General features: G+C 41.9%; 1 protein-coding gene across 7 annotated transcripts in view; it reads left to right on the forward strand.

Moving 5' to 3' along the window:
* The window catches only part of BABAM2 (BRISC and BRCA1 A complex member 2), a 298493-nt gene that overhangs the window by 66161 nt on the left and 219760 nt on the right, over positions 1 to 12572 (forward strand). The gene's annotated exons all lie outside the window — the stretch shown is intronic.

The following is a 12572-nucleotide window of genomic DNA, read 5'->3' on the forward strand; positions in this document are numbered from 1 at the left end:
ATGTTCTGCAGGACATAACCCTGTACAAAAAAAAGTTGCTTTTTAAAAAATCAGTTACTTCTATTTAGCACCTGATAATTTTCAAAGATTTGCTTCTTTCAGCAAAGGGGTTAACCTTTGCCTTGCCCTTGGAACATCATTTGGACTTTGGTAGAGTTTATTTCATGGCAGAGAATGAGGTATAACTGGGTTGGGCTTTGGCATTCGTCTGTATTAATACCAGAAAGGGTGGGAAACAAGTGGGAGTGTTTTGTGGCACCATTGTGTCAGACAAGACTCTGAAAACTTTATACTTGTAATGAAATGTGCTGCAGTAAAGACAGAAGCATGCTTTGGGGAGGGGAGATAATAAAATGAGCACATTAGGTGGATAATACTTCGTTGCACAGTGTTACTGTGTAACACGAAATATTACTGAGTATTAAAAATTAGTCTTTAATAACAAAGCCTTGTACCTAGAACTGAACTTTGGTTGGGTACTTGTGATACTTCTAACTCTGATATAGTAGTCACGTTAGTGTGCCTCCCTTGTCAGACAAATATGCCTGTTGCATAGAGTTGCAGTCTTATTCCTGATCAGTGGCTAACATCAGCAGTGTTTCTCACTTCTGTTGTAGTGTTTTAAAGCTCAAATTAAATTTTCAGTTTTTGCTAAATATTTTTTAGCTTGCTGACTTCTGTTGTGTTTCTAGTTCTATACTCTTATGAATGATGCATCATACTAAGGAATCCATTAGTCATAGATACATTCCATATTGATCCATTAGTCATCAGCGTGTTAACAAAAATTCTACTGGAAATACTAAGATGGGTTTTTCAGCTAGCCAAGCACTTTGGAAGTTCTGTACCTAATTCTGTGTGTCTGAAATTTGAAAGATGTCATTTGGATACTGGACATATTTTGTCTCTTGTTCTGAGGCTGCAGAGTGGCTAACCAATTATTTTAATTTATCTGACTAGCTCATTTGCTAGCAGGGAGTATCTATTTGTTACATTTTGGGATGTCTAACTTAGATTTCTCGATAGTTGGAATGTTTCTGTGACTTGGCAAATGGACTGTTAATTTAAAACTGTTGTTCATAAAACTGAAAACACCAATTTCTTTATTATTGTTGCTTTTAAAACGCTGAAAAATAAAAGGTAAAACATGATTTAAAAGGGATAGCATTTTTCTTTCCGAGGCAAAAATGATTGTCTACCACATAGAAAAGCTGAGTGCTTTCTTTAAATGGATCTAAGTTGTTTTGTACCCTTACCTCACTTCAGGAATTTTATTTTATTATGGCCTTTATATGTGCTTGGGCTTTTGAGGGCTATCTTCTTAATATTCACATTATTTCTGTTCTCAAGCAGGATGCAGTAATCCAGTACTAACTGGATTTTATTAATTGTGGGCTACTGGGAAGTTAAATCAAATATAAAGAAGAATATGCATTATAATAAGTAGAGTCTAAAATGTATTTTCATAATCTTTAATTAATTTCTTAAATTCTCCTAATTTTTACCCCTTTCTCTGTTTAGTTCTTGTTTCACTCTATTCCAAGCTTCTCAGTGGTGCTTATAGCAACATCACTTAGAGGTTTGTGTCTCCGTCACATACATACATGACATACAAAGTAAAGAGTAACACACTTTTTTTTTTTTTTTATAGCAAAGAGATACTTGCAGCAAATGAGGTGTGAAACACTTCAAGGGAATTCTGGGCATCTTGCAGAAGAAATATTTATATAAAATTCATTGCTAAATAAGTTTTGTGTGATAAATTTTGACAAAGTATGGTATATCACCTTATCTTTAATGTTAAAAAAGAGTTCCTGGTAACGTCAACCTAGTCATTTAATCTGTCCAATGCCGCCTCTTTCTTAACTCGTCCCTTCTTTACTTATCCAACTTTGTCTTTTATCATGTAGCTCACCATCCCCATTTCTTCCCAGAGATGCCAACCTCAATGGCTGTTTGTCCCCTTCTCCCACAATCACCCCTTTGCTTTCTTCCATGTCGCTTCCTACACATGGAACCTTCTTTCTGAGCTGACCGCAAAGCTTCTACACTATAGGACCTGGCTACTCTGGACTGCTACCATCTGGTCGCTAACCAGTTTGGAGTGGGAAAGTCGATGGTTGGACTCGTGTTGATGGAAGTGTTCAGGGCCATTCATCGCATCCTGCTCTGAAAGACCATGACTATGGGCATCATTCGTGACATTGTAGATGGCTTTGCTTCCCTAACTGTGGAGGGGTGCTAGATGGCACACACATTCCAATACTGGCACCAGACTACCTAGCCACTGAGTACATTGATTGGAAGGGGTATTTCTCTATGGTTCTCCAGCACTTGTGGATCACTGTGGGCATTTCATGGACATTAACACAGCCTGGTCTGGAAAGGTGCATGACGGAGGCATCTTTCGGAACACTGGCCTTTTCAGGAAGCTGCAAGCGAGACTATCTTCCCCGACTAGAGGATCACCGTCGGGGAAGTCGAAATGCCCATTGTGATCCTGGGAAATCCTGCCTACCCGTTCATGCCGTGGCTTTTGAAACCATACACAAGGCACCTTGACAACATCAAGGAGCGGTTCAACAACAGACTGAGCAAGTGCAGAATGACTGTTGAGTGTGCTTTTGGCCATTTAAAGGCCCACTGGCGCTGCCTATATGCTAGGCTGGACCTGGCCGATGACAATATTCCTATGCTTATAGCCGCGTGCTGTACACTCCATAATATTTGTGAAGGGAAGGGTGAAAGTTTCACTCAGGGCTGGACCACTGAGGCTCAGCGCCTGGAGGCTGAATTTGAACAGCCAGAGACCAGGGCTATTAGGGGGCACAGCGTGGGGCTATAAGGATCAGGGATGCCTTGAGGCAGCATTTTGAAGCTGAAAGCCACTGATATTTGTTGCTATGCTCAGGAATGCAGTGCTTGTAATGCTAGGAGGTGATTGTGATTGGTGAAGATGATGCACTGTGAAGGTTTAAGAAAACTGCCTGTTGCTTTGCAGGGCTCTGTTTGCTTTCAATTAATAGAATAAAGATTGCTTTCAAAGTAACACAATTCTTTTAGTAAAATCCAACAACCGGAGGGGAGAGACAAACAAAAAAACACATCAGCACTGAGTCGGATGGGGGAAGGGAAGGTCCCAGGAGGAGTGGGGTCCCGGGACAGTTAAAGATTTGTGTATGTCCAGGGATCACATCCAACCTTCTCCTCTGGAGAACAATGCAGCGGGTACTGTACTTCAGCAGGCTAAACTGCAGAGGGATGGGTATTGAGTGCAGTGGATAGTGGGAGTCCGCAGTGCTGGACTGTGACAGGGGAAGAGTAGAATGCCACAGATACAGACTGGAGCCAGGAGGTTGATAAGAGTGTATTGGTGGTGTCTGGGAGGAGCAAGGGAAAGAGTTTTGCGAGCGGCTGCAGATGAGGGTGGGTGCGGAGTTCCTCAGTTTGCAGTGCGAGTATGAAGCATGTCTGCTTGGCACTCCATAATGTTTAAGAGCCGCTCCATGGCTTCATTCTGTTGTGCCGTGTTTTCCTTTCGGTCCCTCTTCTTGCTGTCTTTCAGTTCCTGTTTTTCTGCTGCGCAGTGCACCATGACCTCATTCAGCAAGTCCTCCTTAGTTCTTCATGACCGCTTTCTAATTCTGCACAGCCGTTCAGCCAGTGATAACAAAGAGGGAGGCTGGGCTCCCAAGGTCATATCTGTGAAGCCAAAATGCAAACTTCTACAGAAGCAGTATTGTTTGCAACACACAGATCACCGATTCAGTGATTTAAAATGTAGCCAGTATTCACATACCTGTCACTAACTGGCTGACCCCAGGCAAGGACACATGAGCTGCAAGACCCGCAAAATGGTGAGTAATTGCAGGGGAAATCTGTGTTCCCGGACCCTACTGTACACTGGGCATGTGGCTCTTGGGGAGAGCCAGCACAGTAAAGAGGGCCTTATAATTATTTCTGTCCTCACATTTTCCACAAGCTGTGTTCATTATGGGAGATATCTCGCTGCTGAGGGTGAGCAGGGAATCAAGGGAGGGTCTTCTCCAGGACTACGGCTTCCGCCCTGGCCCTTATGTGGCTCTCCTGTGTGCAGCAAAGGTCATGCTTCCTCCCCCCACACCCCCCATGATGGCAGAGTGGTGCGGGAAAGTGGGGCAAGAAACAAAACAGCTCTGCCAAAGAACCTGCAGCAGCAGATTGCCCAGTATCTCCATGAGAGTTTCCTGGAGTTCTCTGCGGCAGATTCCCGTGAATGGAGGGAGTCAATCAACACCCTGTTCCACTACTCAGAGTAGGCATGTAGTGGTACGTGCATCCAGAGACAAGCCTGCTTTCTGCAACTCTCCTGCCCCCAACAACTCATTTCAGCGATTCCCAAAATCACATCCACTTATCAGGGGCCTCCTCTCCTGTTTGCGCTTCGCCAACATCGGACAGCTGTGACTGGCTAGCCTCCTCCGGGATAGAGAAGAGCTCCTGGCTGCATGCATCTCTGGCCTTCGAGTCATCTTCTGCCTCTGGGTCCCCCTTTCCTTCCACATCCTCGTCCAAGATTTCCTCCTCCTAGCTCAGTCTGCTATCGACTGGCACGCGAGCCACCGAAGTATCCACAGTGGCCTTCGCAGTGGAGGTAGGGTTGCCACCGAGTATTGCATTCAGCTCTTTGTAGAACTGGCAGCTTGTGGGTGGAGCACCGGAGTGGTGGTTTGCCTTCCGTGCCTTGTGGTAGGCATTCTGCAGCTCCTTCACTTTAACCCTGCACTGCAGTGTGTCCCGATCATGGCCCCTTTCTGTCATGCATTGTGAAATCTGTCTGTAGGTATCATAATTCATACGGCTGGAGTGCAGCAGGGACTGGACAGCCTCCTCTCCCCAAAACTTTTATTTTAGATTGTTTTGTAACTGCTGCATATTAATGCAAATTTGTAAAAATCCTTTAAAATCAATGGTCGGAAGGTGGTTTAGAAGTTCAAAGTATTATTGGAAATGAACATTCGTATGGTTTTATTTTCATTTCTAAAAAAAATCTTAACATATAGAAAAGGAGTACTTGTGGCACCTTAGAGACTAACCAATTTATTTGGGCATAAGCTTTCATGAGCTACAGCTCACTTGATCGGATGCATACTGTGGAAAGTACAGAAGATCTTTTTATACACACAAACCATGAAAAAATGGGTGTTTACCACTACAAAAGGTTTTCTCTCCCCCCACCCCACTCTCCTGCTGGTAATAGCTTATCTAAAGAGATCACTCTCCTTACAATGTGTATGATAATCAAGTTGGGCCATTTCCAGCACAAATCCAGGTTTTCTCCCCACCCCCCTCCCCAAACCCACTCTCCTGTTGGTAATAGCTTATCTAAAGTGATCACTCTCCTTACAATGTGTATGATAATCAAGGTGGGCCATCTCCAGCACAAATCCAGGGTTTAACAAGAACGTCAGGGTGGGGGGGAGGAGGAGGAAAAAACAAGGGGAAATAGGTTACCTTGCATAATGACTTAGCCACTCCCAGTCTCTATTCAAGCCTAAGTTAATAGTATCCAATTTGCAAATGAATTCCAATTCAACAGTTTCTCGCTGGAGTCTGGTTATTAAGGATTATTATTATTATATTATTATTATAATATTATTATTAAGGATCTACAACCTATCCTGAAGGATGACCCAACAGTCTCACAAATCTTGGGAGACAGGCCAGTCCTTGCCTACAGACAGCCTCCCAACCTGAAGCAAATACTCACCAGCAACCACATACCACACAACAGAACCACTAACCCAGGAACCTATCCTTGCAACAAAGCCCATTGCCAACTGTGCCCACATATCTATTCAGGGGACACCATCACAGGGCCTAATGACATCAGCCACACGATCAGAGGCTCGTTCACCTGCACATCCACCAATGTGATATATGCCATCATGTGCCAGCAATGCCCCTCTGCCATGTACATTGGTCAAACTGGACAGTCTCTACGTAAAAGAATAAATGGACACAAATCAGATGTCAAGAATTATAACATTCATAAACCAGTCGGAGAACACTTCAATCTCTCTGGTCACACGATTACAGACATGAAAGTTGCGATATTACAACAGAAAAACTTCAAAACCAGACTCCAGCGAGAAACTGTTGAATTGGAATTCATTTGCAAATTGGATACTATTAACTTGCTTTTTTTGCCTCTGTCTTCACTAACAAGGTCAGCTCCCAGACTGCTGTGCTGGGCATCACAAAATGGGGAAGAGATGGCCAGCCCTCTGTGGAGATAGAGGTGGTTAGGGACTATTTAGAAAAGCTGGACGTGCACAAGTCCATGGGGCCGGACGAGTTGCATCCGAGAGTGCTGAAGGAATTGGCGGCTGTGATTGCAGAGCCATTGGCCATTATCTTTGAAAACTCGTGGCGAACCGGGGAAGTCCCGGATGACTGGAAAAAGGCTAATGTAGTGCCAATCTTTAAAAAAGGGAAGAAGGAGGATCCGGGGAACTACAGGCCAGTCAGCCTCACTTCAGTCCCTGGAAAAATCATGGAGCAGGTCCTCAAAGAATCAATCCTGAAGCACTTGCATGAGAGGAAAGTGATCAGGAACAGCCAGCATGGATTCACCAAGGGAAGGTCATGCCTGACTAATCTAATCGCCTTTTATGATGAGATTACTGGTTCTGTGGATGAAGGGAAAGCAGTGGATGTATTGTTTCTTGACTTTAGCAAAGCTTTTGACACGGTCTCCCACAGTATTCTTGTCAGCAAGTTAAGGAAGTATGGGCTGGATGAATGCACTATAAGGTGGGTAGAAAGCTGGCTAGACTGTCGGGCTCAACGGGTAGTGATCAATGGCTCCATGTCTAGTTGGCAGCCGGTATCGAGTGGAGTGCCCCAAGGGTCGGTCCTGGGGCCGGTTTTGTTCAATATCTTCATAAATGATCTGGAGGATGGTGTGGATTGCACTCTCAGCAAATTTGCGGATGATACTAAACTGGGAGGAGTGGTAGATACGCTGGAGGGGAGGGATAGGATACAGAAGGACCTAGACAAATTGGAGGATTGGGCCAAAAGAAATCTGATGAGGTTCAATAAGGATAAGTGCAGGGTCCTGCACTTAGGACGGAAGAACCCAATGCACAGCTACAGACTAGGGACCGAATGGCTAGGCAGCAGTTCTGCGGAAAAGGACCTAGGGGTGACAGTGGACGAGAAGCTGGATATGAGTCAGCAGTGTGCCCTTGTTGCCAAGAAGGCCAATGGCATTTTGGGATGTATAAGTAGGGGCATAGGGAGCAGATCGAGGGACGTGATCGTTCTCCTCTATTCGACATTGGTGAGGCCTCATCTGGAGTACTGTGTCCAGTTTTGGGCCCCACACTACAAGAAGGATGTGGATAAATTGGAGAGAGTCCAGCGAAGGGCAACAAAAATGATTAGGGGTCTGGAACACATGAGTTATGAGGAGAGGCTGAGGGAGCTGGGATTGTTTAGCCTGCAGAAGAGAAGAATGAGGGGGGATTTGATAACTGCTTTCAACTACCTGAAAGGGGGTTCCAAAGAGGATGGCTCTAGACTGTTCTCAATGGTAGCAGATGACAGAACGAGGAGTAATGGTCTCAAGTTGCAGTGGGGGAGGTTTAGATTGGATATTAGGAAAAACTTTTTCACTTTTAAGAGGGTGGTGAAACACTGGAATGCGTTACCTAGGGAGGTGGTAGAATCTCCTTCCTTAGAGGTTTTTAAGGTCAGGCTTGACAAAGCCCTGGCTGGGATGATTTATCTGGGAATTGGTCCTGCTTCAAGCAGGGGGTTGGACTAGATGACCTTCTGGGGTCCCTTCCAACCCTGATATTGTATGATTCTATGATTCTATGAACTTAGGCTTGAATAGAGACTGGGAGTGTCTAAGTCATTATGCAAGGTAACCTATTTCCCCTTGTTTTTTCCTCCCCCCTCCCCCCCTCAGATGTTCTTGTTAAACCCTGGATTTGTGCTGGAAATGGCCACCTTGATTATCATACATATTGTAAGGAGACTGATCACTTTAGATAAGCTATTACCAACAGGAGAGTGGGTTTGTGGGGTGGGTGGGGAGAAAACCTGGATTTGTGCTGGAAATGGTCCAACTTGATTATCATACACATTGTAAGGAGAGTGATCACTTTAGATAAGCTATTACCAGCAGAAGAGTGGGGTGGGGGGAGAGAAACTTTTGTAGTGGTAAACACCCATTTTTTCATGGTTTGTGTGTATAAAAATATCTTCTGTACTTTCCACAGTATGCATCCGATGAAGTGAGCTGTAGCTCACGAAAGCTTATGCTCAAATAAATTGGTTAGTCTCTAAGGTGCCACAAGTACTCCTTTTCTTTTTGCGAATACAGACTAACACGGCTGTTACTCTGAAACCTGTCATTAACGTATAGACTTACATTTCATATTTGTGTTTATATATTTATAATATAAAAAGACTGCTTTCCAGGTTGTAAATAATAAAGTTCTTCCTCTCTTCGGTGTTTATTCATTTTGAATGGGAAGTACTGGACAAGTATTTAACAAACAATAACAACAAACATCCCCCCCACCATTTTTCACTGTATTCAGATAAAAATTCAGTTGGCACAAAACCAGATTAGTAATTTGTGTGTGTAGATTAGATTAATTTGGACCTCATTACTTTGATGCCGGTTTGAGTAACAAGAATTGTTTATGTTAGCCTTGTTATTTGTTAGTGTGAGCAAGTCAATAATTGAAGTGCATAGGTGAAATGTTAACCTTGGCTTTCCAATATTTTGAAGTATGCTTTGCTTGGTGGGACGTAGACAACAGCATTATGGTGAAAGTTACCATTTGAATTTGACTAGGATTGATTTTTGATATCTTAACTAACTGCCAATATTTGGTAGAGATTTGAAGCCCAGTAGACTCAGTTCAGCCATTTAGTCTACTGAGACACACTAACTGAGTGATGTGTTGTTTACTTTATGAAGATCTTTCATGGAACCTTGACTTTTTAAGCTTTGTATCTTCTCTTTGTGGTCATTAAAGATTCCACAATCCTTATTGTAATAGCAAATTTTGTCTGAATGGCAGAATTTTCCTCTCCTTTCTGTAATGTGTTGTCCTATACCTTAAAGGTGGCTGCATTTCAATGGTTGGAGAAATGATTACTGTATATATTTCAAGGCCAAAAAGAAGAGCTTTATTAGAATCTTAACTTCTGCATGTTTGATAGAGCGTTTGCAATGAGGCTATGTTAAATCTACTAAATCAGCTTTACTTGACTAAATCCATTTTATTTTTCAAGTTTGTGGAGTTGAGGAGCTCTGGCTTTGGTTTAGCACTTTTGTGTCTATGTAAATATGATTCCAATGATGCACTATATCTTTGAATGTAAATTACCTAATTTTTGCTCTGACCATTTAAGAATTTAGTATCCTCAGATATAGTAGCTGGGTATCTTTTTGCTAAGTTTCAGAACACTTCTATATTTTAAACCAATATTCTTTGGTGTAATTATCTCAATGCGAACATTTTTACTTAAAGGAAAAAATGAAAGCCTGCCTTTTTCCAATGACAGCATATGGGTTTAATGGTGTCAGGAGTGCATTCACTTTTGGTAGGCATTTAAAGACAGGAGCAATTTGATTTAAATGCTAATCTAGTGAGTTTACAATTAGCTTATCAGAAAAGGTAGGATTAGTCCAGTTAGGACACTTCTGTTTTTTTGAGTCATTGGTGCATTGTTTGAGAATAGCATTATCTTCTGTTTTTCATGTTCTGTACATCATGATACGTGGGCAGATTCATGGTTGTTCGGGTGATGGTAACTGTAATTTCCATACTTTCTAAATTTTTGTGTTTTATTTTTAGCGCCCTGCAAATTTGCAGTTACCCACTTTCTATTCGCAGGTATCCGTGGATCATGTTTGCGGATTGCAGATCGGATGCGGATGCAAATTTTGTCTCCGCACAGAGCTCTATTTATTTTGATGTTTAATCTTAACTTCGCTTGCAACTTCTCTTAATGATTTCCCCCCTTTGTGTTGTTTATATATATTTACAAACCAAGTTGCAAGTTAGCTAATTTTGTTTATGTTTTGACTGAGCATTTCTTTAAGGCTTTTAAAAACATTTCAGAATGGTCCAGTGACAGGAGTCCCTCTTAAACTTGCAAACTGTGCAGAGAATCTCACAGACCATGCTACTTCCCTTTCCATTCAGGATCATTTTCTTGACAGATAGAACCATACAGGGTCACCCTATGATATAAATTGTGCTCTTGTGGGTGGTCTTTTTGGAATGAGTTACTGTATGGGTCCTCACACAAAAAATCTCTGACATGACTCAAATTGAATGTTTTCTAAAACATTAATGGATTCTTCCTAAATTTCCAAAAGTCTCTGTGCCCTCAACACAAGATTTTTGTCAGAGCCAGACTCAGAATGAAGTTGAGCAAGAATGTGTTTTTCCTAAAGAGAATTCACAGGCTCTAGTTCTTGCAGCACTACATCCATTTTATTCCAGCAAAAATTTGCAAGCATATCTATCCTTGATATCTTTAGGTGGTGATGCTTCCTACATTTGGGAATGTCCAGACATCTTGGAGAAGATTAGTGTCCAAACACCTTCACCATGAGCTAACTGGGAGTAAGTTAATGTACAAAATATATCCCTAGATCTTCACAGCCTGGAAGCTGACCATCTCAATATGGGGTAGGGTTTGGACAGTTAAGTCTATACACCTAAATGATACTGGTGAAATGTTTTCAATAACTGTATTAGAATGTGCTCCACTTTTTATAGAAATGGACACTATTAGGTCTAAATAAGAGCTCTGAACAAGATTGCTACCACAACATGAACTAAACTAGTGAGGGAGGTTACACTTACAGTCTCTGTTCTCTATCATCACTGCTCCTGCCTAAACCATTTTTCTAGCCAGAGCTTGTTTTCCTTTTAGTTGCTGTTTATTGGGCTTATGTATTGTTTTTGAGTTAATGTATTGTTTTTTCTTAAGCATTTTTATGCTAGATTGGCAATTTTACTTTTCACTGAGGCCTCAGTTGCCTTTGAAAATATTCAGTTTGTTTTTGTGCTGTGCTTGGATGTCTTTGGGGTTGAGCACTTTAAAAATAAAACTTATTTTTACTCTTACTGAGTCTGAAACCTATTCCAAATTTGTTTGGGGGAAGGGGAGTGGAAGTGGGAAGGTGGTTAATTATTTTTTAGAGTGTGAAAAGCTCTTTGACTAAAAACATTTGAATTCTACATCTGGTCAGCAACTGTATGCCAAACTTCACCCACGGAAGCTTAAAAGAGCCAAGATATCTAAACCTGAAAATCTGGACTTATAATGGAGGTGCCAGCTGAATCCTGTTTATATTTTGAATAACGATTTGTCCAAAATAGTGCATGTAATTTGGGTGTATATAGCACAGAGAAACTTCAAAATCTAATTTTCGAATTTGACAAAACATTGTTTGCTTAGTCATTGAAAAGATATCAACAAATTGTTAATTGTTAGAATATGTCTGATTTCTTGAAAATGCAATATTTGTTGATAAAGAGGATAAATCAGAAGATTGTCAGTGGGATAATAAACCTTTCACCTTTAGCTTGTTGATTCAAACCAACTCAGATGATATTTGTTGCCTTTTCTCAGTGGCTTGGTTTTCTATGGGCAATGAGGTTATGAGCACTTACATTGTTCTCTAAACTGTAGAAGTGCTGTGCTTGACTCAGTATTGAGGCACAATCGTAGAGCAGTATAACACCTTTATCTAGCATTAAATTGAGTGAAAAATGTAAAATACAAATAAAAAAAATAGAGAGAGAAAAAGTATAATTCTACATTCCTTGTGTGCCCATAATTCCCATTGAACTCAGTTTGAGTGCCAAACTGTATTTTATCAAAAGTTTACTTGCTATATTTAAAAAAATCTACACAAATGTATATTTCATCTCTAGTTTTATTATCTTGAAATCACACACACAATTTTTAAAATAATTTATAATGTTTTCTAAAAGAAATTAGTGACTTCTGTGTCCTGGTTCCCCCAGCACAGAGTAAATGGGTAGCTCATATGCGGTGAGGCAAGATAGTGGGGCCTTGTGTACACTTAAAATGATTTTCTGGTATAGATATACCTGTACAACTATCTTGAATAACCCCCTAGTGGAAACACAGTTTATACCAGGGGTGGCCAATGTGTAGCTCCGGAGCTGCATGCGGCTCTTCAGAAGTTAATATGCAGCTCCTTGTATAGGCACCGACTCCAAGGCTGGAGCTACAGGTGCCAACTTTCCAATGTGCTGGGGGGTGCTCACTGCTCAACCCCTGACTTTGCCATGGGCCCTGCCCCCACTCCACCCCTTCCTGCCCCTTTCCCAGAGCCTGCCATGTCCCCCCCCCCAGCCTCCTCCATGCCACAAAACAGCTGGTCGGGAGGTGTGGGCTTTTCAATCTGGACCCCAACAAAGAAGATCCTTCTTCCTTGTATCATTCCCTTCTCTAAGCTAAAATTTTCCACTTCCCCTCAACTTGCTATCACCTTGGGTACAGGAGATAGAAGATGC

The sequence above is a fragment of the Lepidochelys kempii genome, chromosome 3 (assembly GCF_965140285.1).
Source record: "Lepidochelys kempii isolate rLepKem1 chromosome 3, rLepKem1.hap1, whole genome shotgun sequence".
Classification (NCBI taxonomy): Eukaryota; Metazoa; Chordata; order Testudines; family Cheloniidae; genus Lepidochelys; species Lepidochelys kempii.